The sequence below is a fragment of the Apium graveolens genome, unplaced genomic scaffold, assembly GCF_009905375.1.
Source record: "Apium graveolens cultivar Ventura unplaced genomic scaffold, ASM990537v1 ctg3777, whole genome shotgun sequence".
NCBI classification, from domain to species: Eukaryota; Viridiplantae; Streptophyta; class Magnoliopsida; order Apiales; family Apiaceae; genus Apium; species Apium graveolens.
Window position 1 is genome coordinate 32,243 of NW_027418255.1, and position 14,816 is coordinate 47,058.

The 14,816-nt window shown below is 33.4% G+C and overlaps 1 pseudogene; it reads right to left on the reverse strand.

Annotated features, from left to right (window-relative positions):
* Nucleotides 1–947: 947 nt before the first annotated feature.
* LOC141701360 (4-hydroxy-3-methylbut-2-en-1-yl diphosphate synthase (ferredoxin), chloroplastic-like) lies at nucleotides 948–3,503 on the reverse strand (annotated as a pseudogene).
* Between the last annotated feature and the right edge of the window lie 11,313 nt (nucleotides 3,504–14,816).

Sequence of the window (14,816 nt, forward strand, 5' to 3'; positions counted from 1 at the left end):
GAGGAGTCTTTGAAATCATTACCGCACAATACAGAACTAAAAATGGATCTTGGAAAAGTGGTAACAAACACGAAGTGGATGTTTGCAGAGGTTTTTGCTCTTGTGGAAAATGGAGTCAATACCACTTTCAATGTTCACATATAGTGGCAGGTTTTTTGACATGCAATATAGATTGGAAATACTATATTGAGAAATACCACCATCTATCAACATTTTGTGAAATGTATAAATATGAATTTAATCTGATGCCTAATCAAGCATATTGGACTTTTCCACTAGCAAATAATTGGGAAATGTATGGTATTCTCGTTGATGATGAAAATACAAAGAGGAAGAAGAATAAGGGTGGACAAAGAGGTCAAAGCTCACGTATTCGAACTAAATGGATAATCCTCGAAAAGTAGTAAGTTGCGGACGTTGCGGACAAGAAGGCCATACAAGACGCAGTTCTCGATGTCCACAAAACGGTCAATAGTTCTCAATATTCACTACAGTTAAAATGGTTTAATATTGTATTTTATATTTTCTATGATGTTTTTTTATGTTCACACAATGTATTTTATATTTTAATGTCAATGTAATATATTTTATTTTAATGTGTAATGTTTAATCTAATTTTAGTTGTATTTTAGTAAATTATTTAATAGTTTTATTCACACAAAAAATTAATTAAAATTAACTAGTACATTATTTAATTATTTTTTAAATATTTATCAAAAAATTAAAATATAAGAATAGCATCCAAAATGTGACTCGTGTGGATGTATTAAAAAGAAAAAAAAGTCATAAAAGTGCGATGAGCTGGAACAGCAAAAAAACAAAGTTGGGCACTTTAGGAACTTGAATGAAAATGTGGGTAATTTGAGAAAGTTAACCTCAATCATGGGCAGAACATGAAAGGATTCAAAATATACAGTATCTTACAAAACTTAAAGGGGTAGACTAAATTATTCCATATCTAATGTCCAAGGGGATGTATTCATTTTAACCTTTCCAACATAAAGGTCAATCTTTCCCGGAGCACCACCAACATATCCAAAATATGCATCAGCCATCTCCCCTGTTCCATTCACAATGCAACCTATGATTGCAATCTCTAGCAAGAAATAGGAAATATTCATAACTATGTTTGCCTAGATAAAATATATTGTTAGCTAATCACGATCGTCTTATCACTGAAGACAGAGTTGGTAATTACTAAAACACCAGGCAACTGTGATGTCTTCTCTCTCATTTCTTGTAGATCAAATAAAGTCCTCCCGCAAGATAGGCAGGATACATATTCCTGTGGTACATGTCAAAACAACATAAGACAATGATACTTGGCACCATTTTAAGCTGTTCTTCTTCCAAATTAATACCTACTATTTTTGTGTTTCGCATTCTGCAACCTTGTAGCAAATTGAAAGATGTATTTCCAATAAAATCAAAATCCTGATCTGGAGCTTCTAGTAGGATGCCATCTCCAAGACCATCTACTAAAAGAGATCCAGCATCCACAGCAGCACATATGTCTAAATCATCCCTGTAATATTATAGAGTAAAAGTCAATAAACGCATGTTCACTACTGCGAGAAGTAGTCTTAAATTTGTATTTATCGATGAGTCCCTTTTGGAAATTGTAAGTGATGAATCACAGGGAAGTTCAAAGAATTTTCTGAAAGATATTCAAATAGCCTGCAGTAATTAAAACAATGAAGTGTAGGACCTCCAATTTGGAAGAGCAGATGTTTCAGAATTTCAAATATGAAAATGGAAGTCACAAGACAAATTATTTTTAAATAAAGTCTCTTCAAAAAATTACCAAACCTTCAGAGAATCAGAGTATTGAATTTGCAGAAGCCAAATGTGGCCACTTCAATTTAAAATTGAGTGCGTCCATAAAAATATAGGACAGTCTCATTTTATGTCAACGTTTTACTAGCCAGCTTGTATTCAAGATTAGATAAATCATTCCTCTAATTCATATTAGCCAAAAAATAAACTAATTAAAATTATGATTAATCTAGTTCAAATACTATATCGTTTCTACTAAAGTTTCATACTATAAATATCCAAGATGAGATAAACATCCTCAGCCAACAAATGATATGCCTTTAGAAAGTTCTTCCAATTATTTAATCAAAAAAATGGGATCTTAGGTTTGTCCTAAATTTGATTTCGTGTGTCAATGAACATATATATTGATCTGTTAAGTATGTGTGTGCATGCAAGTTTATGTATCGCCTTACTACCAGCCTTGGTGAATGGTAATTTTAAATACCTAATCCCTTTAAGTGAGATTTATGCACTATTCTTTTGTTGAAGAGTCATTATCATTCATACCCCATGGCTGCTTTTACTCTGCCAACTTTTTCTTCTGTGCAAGGTAGATCATGGAACAGCATGGTAGCATCGATGCCCTTTAGGAATTCCAGCTCTTCATTTAATTCATCACCCCGTACCGACGCAACTATGCGAGTGCCTAAGAATAAAAAAATTGATGATACCATTCAGTCATTAATACCACATCACGAGCTAAATATATTAAATAGAAGGCAGGCCTTTGGGAAAAGCTTGTGGGCGCCACTTGATATATCCTTAAGAGTTGCCAGGACAATGGCATTAGGCAAGGGCTTTACCGGTTGCTCCGACAGAGGAAAATTACTCCTATGCTTACATCTACTAACCTTTTCAGAGCTACCCGCTGATAACAATGCTATCTTTGATATTATTGCTATATTATAACACCAAATACAAAAACACTCAACTCCAAAAGGGGTGTCATACTTAGATGTAAATATGCATATATGCATCCTGGTAATATATTTGAAACCAAGGATGCATATATGCATCCTTTCCACATCATCTATTACTAAAAATGGAGGGAAAAAGTTAAATAATTGTTGTCTTGTACATCTTAAAATATCAAAACAATATTAAATTAAGTAGAAGTTAAAAGATTTATGGAAATTTAAAACTAGTTATGAAACTAGCATTGAAGTGCAACTTTTATTTTAGCACCAAAAAACACTTTTTGGTGCCAAATTGTAGCAATGACTATAGTCATTTTGCATCTAGTATTGGATATGCTCTAACAGCGTAAGAAATAATCTCAAGTTAATTGATACTTTAATTTATTTAAAGATAACAGAATACTATGATTCACAAACAGGCACTAATTGTACGTACGCTATGGATATAATCAAAAACCTTTTATTAAAATAAATCATCAAATAATTATGTGGAGTCCTTACAGAATTATTGTCATCTAGTGGTGGAAGCTCCCTCAATAAGATTGAGTCCACAGTTGCTAGGTCCTGAATGAGTATTAATGTTGATCTTAGTATATAATGAACGAATTCGTATAAGGTTCCCTTTTATTGCTTGACCAAAAAAATCCAAGAAAAATTGTATCCTTAGTTCCTTACCACTCCTTGTTGCACTTTCAATGCTCTCATACTAAGATTAGCCAGCCTCCGGCATGGGTCTATCTCTGCTATTGGAGACTCTGTGAGGGACATCCTGATTGTATCTTATAGACCATCCTGTATATGTAGTTGGTCATAAGCAAGATTACAAATTCACGATTTCCACTTGCCACCTAGTCTATGAGAATGTCACGAGTTTGATGTTAGAATTCAAACCCTCTAGAAGTATAGCTAGTTTGTCAAGGATTCACATAAGTATCGACAAATCAAAATTGAGCTATAGTTGAACATGAGTAGTAACCAATTAATGCAGAAGCAAAGAAATGAAACAGCTGGGAGAAATTTGGAAGCGTAGTATATTGCAAATACAATAAAAAAGCTGTGTGATCAGGTGACTACAGATGTGGATGGTAGATAATGTTCCTTAAATAAATGAAGCTGTCTGGAAGAGTATGCAGACTACAAGAATTGCGGCAGCAACTAGTCATATGTTGAATCCCAGAAAATGAGGTGGCTATGAAGAAAATCAACACCATGCAGCTTTTATATTCAAATAAATATGCTCTAATAATAAATATGCCGATGCAAACAATTAGGTCACCTAGTAGATTACATATGTAGTGAGGCAATCATTTAAGAGCCTATAAATTGAACCCAACAGCATGCTTAATAACTAGACTAAAGTGAAAAAGAGCAGAAGCTCACAAAGTGTAGAACAAATCAAAGTGTTAAGGAAAAATTAGAGAGATAGAAAGAGCTGTAGCTCTAGTCGTACAAACATAAGGCTGAAGCCTGGTGAAAAATTGTATCTGTGTATTTTATTGATATATATATATATAAGTTGTACCTTTATTATTGATTGAAATAAAAGTGTTCTTGTTTTTTTTCTTAATATTATCGAAACTTTTGGTTAAAGCCCATTCACGTTTACAACAAGTGGCATCAGAGCTAAGTTTCGTTCATGGAAAAATGGTGCATATGATGCATTCCCAAGTTCCGATGTTGACGGACACAAATTATGAGGATTGGAGTATCAAAATGAAGGTATTACTTAGTTCATACGAAATTTGGGATATTATCGAAAGCGGGTATGATGATCCCACAACAGCCGCTGAAGCAACCTTCTCAATTGACGAGATGATGACATTAAAAAGGTGCCGGAGTAAAAATAACAAGGCATGTTTTATGATTTATCAAGGTATCGACAAATATACCTTTAATAATATTGCACATGTAAAGAAAGCAAAAAATACTTGGGAAATTCTGGAGAACTCATTTCGAGGCATGGACATAGTCAAAAAGATGCCGCTTCAAGTTCTTCGTGGCGAGTTCGAAAATATAAAAATGAAGAGTTCCGAACATATCGTGGAGCAAGTTTCCCGTTTAAAAACGGTGACTAATAAGATCAAAAGTAACGGTGAAAGAGAAGCGCCAAAGAAAATGATGAATCGAGATAATTTCTATGAAGCAACAAGTGCGGAACAAACAAATTTCGAGTCCTTGGTGTTTTGTCTAAACACAAACGAAGAAAGCAACAAAAGTCGAGTCCATGTGCGTTATAAAATTGCGGAACGAGTACACTACAAGACTAAAGAAATTTTGGATAATATATTTATGAAATCGTTGAAGTGGGCTGTGTTTCACAAAGTGAAAGATAAACTCGAAATGCCAATTCGGGTTTGAGTGGGAGTGTTAGAATTCAAACCCTCTAGTAGTAATAGTTGGTTTGTCAAGAATACATAAGTACCGGCAAATCAAAATTGAGTTATAGTTGAACATGAGTAGTAACCAATTAATGCAGAAGCAATGAAACGGCTAGGAGAAATCTGGAAGCGTAGATATTGCAAATACAATGAAAAAGCTGTGTGATCCGGTGACTACAGATGTGGATGGTAGATAATGTTCCTTAAATAAATGAAGCTGTATGGAAGAGTATGCAGACTACAAGAATTGCAGCAACAACTAGTCATATGTTGAATCCCAGAAAATAAGGTGGCTATGAAGAAAATTAACACCAAGCAGCTTTTATATTCAAATAAATATGCTGTAATAATAAATATGCGAGTTAAATACACTTTGAAACCCCTATCTTTCCAACAAATTCATTTTAATATACATGTTTTCATAAAACAGTTTGCATCCCTTAAGTTTCTAAAAACTTTTCAAAATACATCCCTTCACCTTTACCTCACTTTATCATTAGTTTAACTCCGTTGCAAGTCCAGATTTTAAGCATAAAAAGGACCTCCAAAATATATTGTGGAACACTGGTAAAGAAGAGCTCAAACTAACATTAATATCACTGGTGTACCATTAATAAACAAAAGAGGTACTACCTAAATTTCACAAGTGTATTACATACCAACCATAATTATCCCCAAACATATTCTGTGCAATTGTCATTCAGTATCCCCATGAAATACTTTTAGTGTGAAATGTAAGTGATCATCTGTAATGGGTCCAAAAACACAAACTCACAAACATATAGTATCATGTAAGTGTGAAAGGTATATAACACGTGTAAATTATAAGACTTAAAATGATATCAACGACCACATAAATCTGATATACAATGAAAGATACAATATTCACAGTCACACTAGATACCATACTTGTTCATAATCAATCACAAACAATCTAAAAATCTGGGTATACACTAAACAAAATATATGTTCACATAATATTTGTGTGATTTTAAAGAATACAAAATTTTATTACCACCATAATCAGGGATTTCTTTGCCATCATTAACATCTGAAGAAGGATCACCAGTGACCCGTAAGCGACCTCGCATAGTTAGGAGATTATCGGTAAAAATTAAAACCAAATTATCTAGGGTTTACTAATTGGATTTTAGAGTGAAGAGAAATATGTGGAGAAAGATTAAGATGGAGGAAGAGATAATGTTGCTTTTACCTTTTTATTAGTTTTATTGTTTAATGACGAAATTATCCCTGCAAAACTGGACTGTAATGGAGTTAAACCGGGAAAGGTGAAGGGATGCATTTTGAAAAGTTTTTTCGAACTTAAGGGATGCAAACTGTTTTTATGAAAGCATGTATATTGAAACACATTTGTTGTAAAGTTAGGGGTTATAAAGTGTTTTTATGCAAACAATTAGGTCACCACGTAGATTACATATATAGTGAGGCAATCATTTAAGAGCCTATAATTGAACCCAACAGCATGCTTAATAAATAGACTGCAGTGAAAAAGAGCAGAAACTCACAAAGTGTAGAACACATCAAAGTGTTAAGGAAAAAGCATAGAGATAGAAAGAGCTGTAGCTCTAGTCGTAAAAACACAAGGCTTCAACACAAGGCTGAAGCCTGGTGAAAAATTGTATCTGTGTGTTTTATTAATATAGATATAATATAAGTTGTACCTTTATTATTGAGTGAAATAAAAGTTTTCTTATTTTTGTCTTAATATTATCGAAACTTTTGGTTAAAGCCCATTTACATTTCCAACATTTGATTCGACCAAATAATGTAAAATGCATACTTTTTTTATTGTGTTCCATCAAATGTCCAATATATGACTTCTGCCTCAGTGATTCAAGTTTGTATACAGTTTTCCATTTAGAAAACAACCTGAAGAAGTGTTCCAAAGCCAATTGCAGATTTCATCCGTCCATCTTCTCCCTCACCAGCTTCGTAACTCCCTCACCAGCTTCATCCCTGAACACACATTTCAGCTACAAGTAAACGATAAGCCTGGACCATTAAACTGGGTTGCTTGCTTTCAGTGAGAAGACAAAATTATGGAAGTCCAGCTTCCTACAAATTCTCGCGAACTCAAAGGCAGATTTAACCCATTTTAGATGTAGATGAGTATGGTGTCATTGAAATAGACCTCATGACTAGTATGTCCTTACCATTCGGGGAGGAGAATCACCATAGTAACTCATCACCATAGTAACTCATCACCAGCTATACTAGCTTTATACCCGTGTAATGCACGGACTATTTATAAATTGTTAATATAAGTATTTCAATTCTAATTTTATTTATCTTTGAATAATTATAATATCTCATGTATTAATTAATTGATGTAACTTATTTATATTTGTTTTGGTTTTGTATTTAAAGTAATTGCATATGATCAATGCTTAGAATGCGTTTTATTAAACAAACCATATCTTAATTTTTTGAGTTTATTAGACAAACTACTTTTTTAAAAAAATAATTAATTTTTTGTTTTATTTTGAAGTTTGTACTGATGTATTAATTAATTGATGTAACTTATTTGTAAAATTTTTAAATATTTTTTTATGTATTTGTTCTTTATATTTGTTTGTTTGTTTCTATATATTTTTTTATATTTGTTTAATATTTTTATTTAAAATAATTATATATTACAAATAATTAGAATGAGTTTTATTGTATAAACTATATCTTAGGCAAGTTATTATTTGAAAGATGAGTTAGTTTTTTCATTGTACTTTGAATTTTTTAGTGAGATTGTTTTAGTTAAGAAATGTTGTTGTGGTTTCAAAATGATATTTTTTATTTATATTTTTTTAATAATTGTGTCGATGGTTATATCTTTAACTTTTATCTATCTTTTAATTATTTTATTTTTCCTAAAATATTATTCTGTTTTATTGTATTTTGAACTTTTGTACTTTATGATATATTAATTAATTCATATAACTTATTTGTGCAATTTTTAATATTTTTTTATTTATGTATTTGTTCTTTATATATGTTTATTTGTTTAGGGTTTTTTAAAATAATTACATATTATAAATGATTAGAATGGGTTTTATTGAATAAATTGCATTTTTATTTCATGAGTTTATTGCTATTTAAGTTATATAATGATGTCGTGGTTTCAAAATGATATTTTTTATTTATATTTTTAAATTATTTTGTCTATAGTTGTATCTCCTACTTTTATTTATCTTTTAATTATTATATTTTTCCTAAAATATTATTTTTTTATTGTATTTTGAACTTTTGTACTTTCTGATTTATTAATTATTGATGTAACATTTTTACATTTTTTTATTTTTTTTATTTATGAATATGTTCTTTATATATATTTGTTTGTTTCTATAGTTTTTTTTTTATATTTCTTTAGGGTTTTTGTTTAAAATAATTATGTATTATAAATGATTAAAATGAGCTACATCTTTATTTTATGAGTTTATCAGATAAACTCCTTTTTTACAAAAATAAAAAATTGTTTTTTGTTGAGCTTTGAACTTAAGCGTGTGATAGTTGTTTTAAGTGAGAAATGACCTTATAAAAAATTGGATGAAGGAAGTGACCTTCAAGAATGTGAAGTGTAAGACCGGTGGCTTGATACCCAGAAAGGGATACGCCATATATGAAAGATATCCCAACATTGAGGTGACTGTTGAGATAAATAACAAAAGTAAATAAGGAATTATTAAGAAGAGGTTCACGTTGAACACGACCAATATCTTCCAGAACATCCTTGTTATCGTTACCAAATTAGGCATATACTATCGAGGTGGGAATGATTGAATACGACACCCTTATCAGGGATATATGCCTTGATTTATCCATGGAAGGATGCATGTACCTTTTTAAAGGTGGAATTAAGGATAGAACATCGGTAACTTAAAACGAATCCTAGGGGAATGCCTAAAGGTTGGCATTTCACCCTTAATAGGGATAGTATGAGTTTTGACAGTATGAATTGGAAAGGATTAAGGTAATAACAACCTTTAAGAATCAGTGGAAAAAAAAATCAGAAGTATATAGACAATGATTCTGGTATTAATAAATGGTATCTGGATATGCCCTGTATCTAGGGAATACAGGAGGAACGATTCAAGGATAACCTTAGAGGTTTTACAAGGAGAAAGGTAATATTCAAAATTATCAAGAATAGAAATGTTGATAAAGGAAATATGACGTAATTATAATGTTGCCAAGTGGGGCACGTGTTAAACCATGAGAAAGTATGGATCGAACCAGTAATGGTCGAAATTGTTCAGGGCAATTAGGACTTAAGATAAAAGATGTTCTAAGTATGATTGAGAGTCAGTCGTGACAGTGATTAACCTCTAAAGACTGAGGCAATAACTTATGGAAAAATGGTGATATCTTTTATTATTTACTCATCAGATTTTAAGGAAAACATCTTCACATAAGCTGTGATTGAAATGAGGTAGAAAATTTATTTGGAGGTGGTTAAAATGACATTGACTGTAAGGAAATTTTACTATCAGGAAAGGCCAAAGAGGTGGCCGACAGTTTAAAGGTAAGAGGATAATTATAGGCGCCTATGCTAAAGGAATACAGTGATGATGGGTAAAGCTATGAAGGTTGTATTAGGATTTGGAAGATTGACATTCCTTCTGATGACTGTGCAATACCCAACCGTAATGGTAGTTGGTAAAGGTTTAATTCGTGTAATCTCCATGAGCGGGCTATCTATCTCAGAAGATACTATCTTGAGATAAGTCAGGACCATGTTTCAAAAAGGACTAAACGAACCTTGAGTTAAGTCTTCTATTTAAGGCATACAATTAAGAATGGTATTCACCTGCTATCGTTGCTTTGACTGAAACTGTTCTGCAATTTTATCTGCTTCATATCATGTATGTATGTCAGGATCAGGAGTGTTCTTCATGAATCAGGAATGGTGATTATGTTACCTCCTTAGTAGGATTTGATACAACATGTACGGACTCTGTATGGTTAGATATTAAGATTTCATCAAAAGTGAATGATGACAGTAGGTCAGTGGTGGACCATAGTAATGCAACAATGATTCTGCGAGTAATGAGCTGATTACAACCGTGAGAGTTGTATTGGAATGGATGTTGAGATTGAGTACCACTTATCGGGTTGTATTGACGTATAAGTTATCTTTGATTGAAAAAAAAACTAGGTCGATTATCTACCTATTGAATACTTATTCCTTCTTATCAATAGAGAGTCGTATTACTATACGAGGAAGGTTGCGGTGCAAGCATAGAATTCTATTAACGATGATGTATAAAATGAGATTCCAGATTCGATTTTCGATGTCATGAGTTAAAGTTGATGATTGAAGGAATAAGAGATACATATATTTTATCCCCTGTAAGTTGGGAGGATTCGAGGAAACCTTGAGATAGTTCGAAGGATAAATAATGAGACGAGGATAGACTGAGGAGACAAGAAGTTTCAAAGGTGATTGTTTATAAGCTCGAGCAAGAGCATGGGTCCATAGAATGATGGACGAAATAGTAAATATTCAGCATGCGAAATGCAATGCGATAATACTTGATGTTGATATATAAACACATATGTTTTGTTCTTCTATATCAAACCTCTATAGTTCAGATGTAGGTTCCAAGCCAGATATTTTGTGGCAGTATATTTTTTTTTCACATATACAATTCTCTTCAGTTCGTTCTTTTCTCTCCTTTTCATTTCATATAAGATGAGAAGAACAACCCTTCCAGAAGGGGAGGTATTGCCGAATGACTATCTATCTGTGTGATAGAAGCCTAGTAGGATACCATCTATTGTTTAATTGCTTGTCAAGTATTAAAGGTTGGCCACCTTTTGTACTAACTATGCGATATAACAAGTGTTCATGATCATAGTAATCTCTCAATAAATTTTTTTACTTCTATATGAAGGACTAAGCTTTCGAAGATAGAAGCAGCTGAAAAAGGAGTAGTAAAGTTGTGGTAGGATTCGGAATGGAAACACATTCGTGATACTAAGGTTGATGAGGTTATTAAAAGGTTATAGAACGCTAAACGAGCAAAAGTATAACCAATATAATATTAGGAACGGAAGGTAGTAGCGATTACGAACTGGAAAAGAATGGGTAGTGAGAAGCAAAAGCTATAATGCTAGAAGCTATGATGAGAGCCGGTGCAATAGACTTGAAAGAATTTGGAATGATCACTTAACACGGATTGAGTTTTCTTACGATAATCGATCGTATGTCGCTCCATCACAGAGGTGATGAGGTCTAAGATAGTTGCAAGTAGAGCTGGATCAATCTGACCCTCAAGATGGCCTCTAGCTGTAACACGGGTGGTAGCCTCAATCCTTTCCATGCTATGAGCTAATCCTGCCGGAAGTACCCCGCCCTCAATCTTTGGTGCAGTAAGTCGATCCAACAGATCACTCCTAACATTACGGGCCTCGGACAGGCCACCCAAAGTTATGTGATAATTGGCGATAAGAGAAGCCTGAGTGGTAGCATCTAGCAATCCATGGGGTGCAGGTGGCGCAGACCCAGGAGATCCAAATGGATAACCAAGCACGGTATCAGGTGACAATGGTGCAGGAGATAAAGGTGGCATTTCCTCAGTAGGTGCTGGGCTCTGTACATGGGAGGGTCTGATACTGGTATAATTGGGGTCGTGGAAGGCCCCACTCCTTCTGCCCTCATTAACCTTTGTGCCCTTGGTAACTCTTCATCCTCTAGTGCCACCCTCGCGGCTATTCTTGCTCTGGTAGTCGCCCTGACTACGGTCATCAATTCCTCAGCGGTCCTCTCTTCATTCTCATCAGGATCCTCCATGAGATCCTCCTCAGCCACAATCCTTTCCGGAATAACATCCTCAACCGCAACATTCTCAATATGAATCTCATCCGGTCCCTCATTAGGGTACTCCATCGGATTCACAATTTGATCTCCAACTTGTAATAAAACATCCTCATGCTGATGCTCCTGAACCTCAGGGTTCGGTGCCCCGCTTCCCTATACGAGAACGAACTATGTTACTATCACGATATTTATAAGGGTTCTCGTAAGGGTTTTAACTGTCAGTACTACGTTAGGTAGCCCGACTATGAACTTGGCAAAAGTTCTTATTATCTTAGTGAACTTATTATCTTTACGTCACATCATCTCTGAGGTTTATAACGCTTAGCTCTGATACCACTTCTGTAACACCCCCCAAATCCGGGGTCGGGGATCCGGGTTGTCACGAGTTCCATTTCCCTTAATAACACTCAATCTTAATAAATAATCAACTACTATGTACTGTGACCCCACAATAAACACACACACCACAAGTTATAGTCTCAGAGATGAATATCCAAATATAATCACAAGTCGTTTTATTCCACAATTATATGCCAATACACCTTAAACGGGTTTCTGAATAAATTTACATTTCTTTGCCATTATTACAATTGATAAAGATACATAAGTCTGGTACATCAAAAGTTGAAAGCCTAGCCTATTGGTAGTTCCTACCTCAGTTACAGCGACATCGACGCCTATAGGAAACTGCGGAATATTTCCTAATCGCTTGCGAATCGGGAGCTTGGTCCTGTTCATCTTTTCTATCTGTTGTTGTGTGATGAAAGAAGAAAGCAAGGGTCAGCAGCAAGCCCACCAAAATAATATGTATAATGATTAACAATATATGAGCCTTCTCATAGTACTCATGAAAGTCTTGGTCAAAAGAAATGAACCAAGTTTGACCTCTTAATGCGACGAAATCGCAAAATATTCAGTATATATACTTATATACTTTTCAAAATCTTTGAAATCCTCTGCCATGTATTGTGGCGCCCTCCAAACCCGGGTCAGAAGTTTGGGGTCCACACACACACCTTAATTATAACCTGCTTATAACAATAATAAAGATAATAATAATATATGCAGTGACCCTACTTACCAACTACCACGGACCGCAACAGGTTAAAGTATGCACACAAGCCAAACACACTAATATATTACAAACCGTTCAAATCCCAACTATTTCAAACTCAAACTGAGTATTAAACATTATTACAAACTTTTACAAACTTAAGTTATTCCAAAAGAAGCCTACTAGCTCAGCTTTCTCAACCTGAACCCCTAGCTCTCGCGCTGGACTGGGGATCCTCTTTACCAACTGGTTCCTTTTTAACTGGAAAGAATATAAACAACATCGCACAAATGAGCTAACTAGCTCAGCAAGTCACAATGACAAAACTGAGAATAATGATCATCAAGTGAATATGTTTATGATATCAAGTGAACAATGGATTATGATTTAGAATTGGATATTATACTTTTTATTTAAAAAATCAAGGTTAGGCTGCTGATCAGTCACGCACTAACCCCGAGCAAGGCACACAACATTGCTCTAACTACTGGATCCAAGGCACACATTGGCCTAACTTGACCATTATATGGTCTGACCACGAATCTGGTCCACAATTTTATAAAAACAATCCAATTCTAACATAATAACAGAATATGCAATAATAAACAATAACCGAAATCATTAACAACAATAAATGTTTAACAATGAAAGGGTTTCAATCCTTGTAAAGATCAACAAGGTACTTTCAAAGCTTTAATGCTGGATAATGAAAGAATTGGATAACAAAGGAAACAACGTTTCAGGATTTCAAGGATTTGGTATTTCAAAGCATAAGATATCATGGATTGAGTATATAATAATTCAGTTCAGTGTCTGGTATTTAGTTTGTATGTATTTGTGGAGTAGTATCGTAGATTTGTGGTTCTTGTTTGGGTATACAATAATCAATGGGTTAGAAAGAATATGGTTCATAGCTCAAGAACAATAACTGAAATCAGGATTTAGGTTTCCGTGCTTCAAAGCACTTGCAATGTCAACAAGACTATCAAGAATTACAATATCTCGAGAGAGTTCAGAACACTTGCCTGATATTAGCTTACTATCCTGCACTTGCTTTCAATCTCAATCGTCTTACTCCTCAACTACATGTTTCCCTTTCCTACGCCTTGCCTCTTCTGCTCACATATCATAAGCATCTATCAATCATCAACTCACAGGATTCTATTCAACACATACTTCTATCTACCCTTCGTTTTACCCAAATCCGATTAACGGATTGAAATCTATGCAATAACCAAGTAAACACCGAATATATAGACCGATAGTCAAACAACAGGTCACGTATAACACATAATACATCACGTAATCAATGACATATCATCTATAAAGAAGTCTCGGGTCATAAATATGCTTTCGGGTATTTAAAATGATTTTTAAAATATTTTTCGGAATTAAAACGGGTCGTTGGATCAATTTCGGGTTAATAAACAGGGTTCGGTTGGCCCATTCTGGCTCCAAAATAATTTTAGAATAATTATCGAGCCTTGGAAATAATTTAGAATAATATTTTAAAGCTCGAAACTATTTTTCAGAATTTTTAAATCATTTTTAAATAATTAAATCTAATTAAATAACTAATTAAAATCAATTAATAATTAATTAAATCAATTAATCAATTAATTTTCAAATTAATTGACCAATTAATCAATTATAAATTAACTGAAATTAATTAACTAATTAATTCAGATTTATTTGTGAATTAAAAATAATTTTCGGAATTAAAATAATAATTTTCAGAATTTTCAGAAATTAAAAATGAATTTTTATAATAAAAATAAATAGGAAATATGATTTTTAAACATTTTATAACAGGAATC